Source organism: Panthera leo, chromosome A1 (genome assembly GCF_018350215.1).
Source record: "Panthera leo isolate Ple1 chromosome A1, P.leo_Ple1_pat1.1, whole genome shotgun sequence".
Classification (NCBI taxonomy): Eukaryota; Metazoa; Chordata; class Mammalia; order Carnivora; family Felidae; genus Panthera; species Panthera leo.
This window is the reverse complement of record NC_056679.1, coordinates 107,035,257-107,041,256: the sequence shown is the minus strand read 5'-3', so window position 1 is coordinate 107,041,256 and position 6,000 is coordinate 107,035,257.

The following is a 6,000-nucleotide window of genomic DNA, read 5'->3' as shown; positions in this document are numbered from 1 at the left end:
GGAAGTAGTTTCCCATCCTGGTGCACACCTGCCATCTGGTGGTGAGAATTTAATGCTAAGTTACAGGGAAGTAAGAGCCATCCTTTAATTCTGCCTCCCCTGCCCCCTTTCTACTCCCTCTCCACCCCTCTCTTGCTATGGTTAACAATTCAAAGAGTGTTTGGTGAGTGTAAAATTTAAAAGGTGATGTTGCCACATTGTGCCTCGGTGCCTCACGTGGCGGGATTGGAGAGTGGGCATTTGAGAGATTCATTCCAGGAATGCCTCTGAGGCTGAGGTGAAACTAAAAGCTTGCAGGAGGTTATAATCGCCTCCAAGTGGGTTTGATGCCAATGCCTATGGAACCAGGCTCCTCCTGTCCAGACCCTAGAGGAGCTGGGGCTTCCTGGGGCTGACATGATCCAAGGCAACGCTGGAGAAATCAGGTCTTGTGCTCTGGAACACTGTGATAGAGGAAAGACATTCTACCAACATTACTTACTAAGAAAGGATAATTAGCCCATGAATATTCTTAATCAAGAGGTCTAGGGTTGGCTTCTATTTCTTTTATTTTTTATTGATTGATTGATTAACTTTATTTGAGAGAGAGAGAGAAAGCATGAGTGTGAGGGGCAGAGAGAGAGAGAAAGAGAGAATTCCAAGCAGACTCTTGGCTGTCAGCACTTCTTATCTTACAGAGAAGCCACATGAACTTAAATGGGCAAACTGGCATGACCGTAGGGCATTCACCTTTACTGGCACAGCGGGCGCAACTGTGTTTGCCCTTACTTACATCATGCATTTTCTGTATTCACTCTTGGAGACTGGAGGTGAAAAAGAATACGCTGAGCTTGGAGGGGAGAAGAGAGAAACTGCTCCTGTTTCTGTCAACATCTGGAATCTACCAAACTCTCATGCCGGTAATGAGAAGATGAAAATGAGGGTGGAAAGAACACCAGAATACGTTTAGATCATGGAGGCTCTCACTCCGGTTTTTATTCTGACAGGTCTTCTGACGGCTCTGCACCTCAATCTCGTCTCTTATAAAACGCAGGTTTGACACTTCTCCCACAAGACTGTAGTTGAGTTGTGGAAGTGGAAGCGTTTTGAGACTATCAAATACAGAAAGAATGACCATGTCTGTTGTGTTGATACTGGCCCGAGACAGCTCAAATGCAGGTCAAACGGACAGGTTGAGGTGTGTGTGTGGTAGGTATGGGCTTACAGGGAAGCTGTCCATGGTTATCCACTGAGAATCTTTCTGAATAGCTCAAAAATGGCTCTAAAGTTGTACATTTATGTGTTGATAATAAACAAAAGAAGAAGAAGAAGAAGAAGGGGAGGAGGAGGAGGAGGAAGAGGTGGCCACAAACCACAAAGCAGACTCTTAATGATAGAGAACAAACTGAGGATTGATGGAGGGAGGTGGGTGGGGGATGGGCTAGATGGGGGATGGGCATTAAGAAGGGCACTTGTGATGAGCATTGGCGGTTGTATATAAGTGATGAATCACTGGTTTCTACTTCTGAAACCAATATTACCTTATAGGTTAACTAACTTAGAATTCAAATGAAAACTTGAGAAAAAAAAATAAAAAGAACACCATTAAAAAACTAAGTTTAGATTTCATGAAAAAGGCTTATGATCATCGTATTAAAAAAATAAAACAGTGGCAGGAAATACAGTGACATTATTCTCTTAACGATGAAGTGTTGATTCTAAATGGTTTAGCCTTTTAAAAAATAGATGTTTAGAAAGTTTCATGAACTACTATTTCACTTATACTGACTGATAAAATTTGGAATCTAGCACAACAATCATTTTATTATTCAGGTAATTATCTAAACAACGTTTCACCAAGCTGGACCACTTGGACATGAATTCAAATGTGAGGGAATTTATTTCATAACCTGGAAGAAAAAAAAAACCTAACAAATTTAATTAGCCTAACACAAATGCTTACTTTCTTCCTTTTGTCAGGAACTTGAAAACAGTAAGCATAGTATGAATAAAACTGTGTGAGCCTCGAACCTCATTTCTTCTGGCCAGAGAAACCTCTTCAGGGAACTTTTTATACCAAAAACATGGGTTTCCTTATTTAAAATATACTTTCAATTTCAAATTTTCCTTTTGAAAGAGAGCCTTTTGTCTTTGTTTTTTATATACACATGGAAGCACATAAAACCAACACACACAGAATTTTCTACCTCGTCTATCTGTTCAGTAGGCCTAAGGTGTGGAGAAATAGTAAGAGCCCTGTGAGATGCCATCTATTTGAGGCAGAGGGGAAGATGAGGCAAAGGACGGATTATGAGATGGAGCCTTGAATGAGGACAGCACACGAGGAAGCCCAGCGCACTTCCTAAGAAGAGAGAGCCCAGTTTGCTCGGGAGTTTTTCCAGCAGTCTGCACAAAGACGGAAATGTGATCAGGTACATGAGTCATAGTTCATAAAATAACGGCAGAACAACCGCTCTGGCAAGGAGCTGTGTTCCGTTTCAGAAATTGCTCACTTCAGTTGAATATTCTCACCTCAAGTTGGGCAAGAGCCTGGACTAAGTGAGTTTTTGGAAGGAACCAGAAAAGTTATCTTTCCTCTACGAAGCACGGTCCGTTAGACTCTGTGAGTAAGTAGAAATCCAGAGAGCTTGATATTTATCGGCCCTATCTGACGCCAGTTTTAAAATTATTTTTCATATCTGATAAAATTACCTCTTCAATGACACGAGGGGAGAATTTCAAAGCTGGTACTACACGATAGGTAGAGGGAAGAGAGGAATTAAAACATATTTTAAAAAATATTTACAGAGAGCTAAAAAGGAAGCAAATCAGACCATGCCTTACCTGAAATAGTGGTAAATAATTTAATATTCCTAAATTCTTAACCAATTTGAGGTCGGGAAGGAGGCAATCTCTAAGAATACCTCTACTTTTGACTTTAGCATAACTTGTGTCGTAGAGCCACGAGTTTATGCCGAGGATCCCTCCTCCAGTCTTCAGGAATCAGTCTGACTCTAGGGCAGTCATGTCTCTTTTCTTGCAAGATGAGAGGAAATCAAAATTAGCGGTTTTGAGAGGGAAGGTAGGAGCTATTGGCCACCTGATCACACTGTTGCTAATCACAGCAGCATACTTGGGCTTTCACCTGCAAAACGCCTTTGGTAAAATACATTTTCATGGACTAATGGCAGACGCTATATTTCACCACCAGATGGCAGCAGTGCACTCTGGAAAAATGGTGCGGCCAAGGACGCTTTTTCTTTGTTTTCTACCCACTAAACTCTCCGCTAGGTGACAGCAACATGAATATAATTGGAATAGCCATTAATGGGTTATGTAGAAAACAATTTCATTTCTTCTTTTAAATCTGAGAGCAGCACTTTAAAACAGGATCCACAGTTGGAATGTTTTTCTCTAGAAAATTACCAGACTATGTGCTTTTAGGCCTCCCACACACTAACCTAATATCCAAAAAACAAAACAAAACACAACAAAGCAACAGAATAAAACTTTTGTAGGGAGCATCTTCTAAAGACCCCGGGAAAGATCACTGTTTGAAACCATTATCACTGAAGAATTTGGGGAGCCCAGACTTCCTCACCCAATTTAGAAAAAAAAGTAGTGACTAAAACAGTCATTTTTTGAACATAATAGTAATTACTATTTATTGACCACCTATTATGTACCAAGGACTGTACTGAAATGCTTTAAAAATACGTTCACTGAATCTGGATCAGAGGTTGTTTTAAAAAGCCCAGACTTGAACTTAAGCCTGTTTAGGGCCATCACCTCTGTATTTTCCATGACCTCATGCTTTTTCTGCTAGAGCCATTTTCAAAACCCATACTGAAGGAGAAACTGGAACGGCTTTCACGGTATGATTTTGAGGGCACACAGGAATATACTGACTCGTCTTTTGACTTTCCCTTTCATGTAGATGCATCACATTAATCCAATGAGGGATAACATATTTTGATTCTATAGTTACACTGAAGGCTAAACGTGAAGATTGGTTTGGGAGCAATGCAAAGTAATAAACACATCATGTTGAAATCTAAATGACTGCTAGCTAGCATCATGGACGAGAAGCAGAGGAGGGCTGGAGACAGCAGGGGGACGGATGCCAGGCTCCTGACTGGGCAGGAGAGAAAGGTAATGAGATGGGGGCAGGGGCCAAGAAGTTGAGGCAGGCAGGTTGACACAGCTGTCCTGTGGTTATCCCTGCTGAGTGCCCTTAGAGAGCCTTACCTGTAAGTGACCCTGGACAGCTGGTTGTAACCTGGTGCAGCACAAATGCTTTCCACGTGTAGCAGAGACCTGAACATGGTTTGAATCCCTTAGAGGCGAACTTTGGGCAGGCTTCGCAAACTGGGTTAATAGCAAGAGGTTGTCTGCCAGGCACCCACAGTGAGCGGGCCTGTCCTTGGAAGTCCCCAGGACCTTTGTTCTTAATTCAGTTCTAAATTGGATGACAACGTATTATAAAGGAGGAGAGGAATAAGAAGTCAAGTACTACAAATATGGCTCAGACTACCGTTGTGCACAATGATTCTATTGTACGGTAAAGCTGCACTTCAATAATTTTTATTTCAGGTAACTCTAAGAGAAATACAGTAGAATGGTGTGCTAGTCCCAAAGGGCCAAAGCTGATGAATGGGAAGAGGAAAAGGTCCCTTTTCTGTTTTATGCACTAAACAGTGTGGGGGTGGGAGTGGGGGTAGTCCTGAAAGAAGAGAAAGGAGTGGGCGAGTGACGTAGGGTCCAATGTTCTAGGAAAAAGCTAAGGGAGGTGACTTGATTCTCTATCTGTGGCCAGAATCATGTCCCTGGTTATCTGTAGGCAATGTCAGGTACCTCAGGGTACCGATAAACTAGCACATACTAGTTGCAACAGTTGTCCTTAACTATGCAACTACTTACTAGGACCCAAGTATTGTTCTTATCTGGCTCCTGTTTAGTCCTTAGGCAAGCCCCACGGGGGAGCTGATTCTTATCCTTTCTCAGAGACAATAACTTGCCCAGGGTCCCACAGTTAGCAGAAGACAGGATTCAGATCCCATTCTCTCTGCTGTATTTCCTCTGCTTTTGGAGGGCCTTCCTCTGAGGCCATGGCTGGTGATACATACTCACTGAGAGCCACCAGAGGTCACACTAGCCAATGCGGATCAATTAGTAAGCAAGATTGGCTGGAAAGGTAATTAATTTTGGGGTGCCTGGCTGGCTCAGTGGGCTAAGCATCCAACTTCGGCTCAGGTCATGATCTCACAGCTGGTGGGTTCAAACCCGGCATTGGGCTCAGTGCTGTCAACTCAGAGCCTGGAGCCTGCTTCGGATTCTGGGTCTCCCTCTCTCTCTGCCCCTCCCCCACTTGTACTCCATCTCTTAAAAGTAAGTAGACGTTAAAAAAAACTAAAGAAGTGTAATTAATTCTATAACTATGGCCTGTTCAAGTTTAGGTGTACTGACAGTGCGACATCAAACTGAGGCATTAAAAAGGAATCCTGGGAAAATAAGAACACGTTTGAGTCAAGCCCCTCCACCACCCCTTTTTTTCTGGCTTAAATAGGAACAAAACGAGATAAAGCAGCTTGAATCCAACGCAATAGATAGCACAACCACAAGTTTTTAACCTGTATATCTGGCAGCCAAAAAATGATTTGCTCAACTTCCTTCCTCCCTTCCTTCCTTCCTTCGAGAGAGAGAGAGGGGCACACGTGAGTGAGGGACAGAGAGAGAGAGAGAGAGAAAGACTCCCAGGAGAGGCAGAGAGAGAGGAAGAAATGGGGCTCCCCGGGCGAGCTACTCACCCAACCACGGGGGACTCAAGCTCAGGAACTGCCAGGTCATGACCTGAGCGGAAGTCAGGCACTAAACCGGCTGAGCCACCCAGGTGCCCCTGATTTGCTCGGCTGTCTTAGGGAGGAAAGGAGGGTGGGGGTGGCAAGGAGGTAAGACAAAGCTGCTGACAATTATTGTGCGGTTTCGTTCTCTATTCTAAGTGTTAACTTTTGGTTGTATATG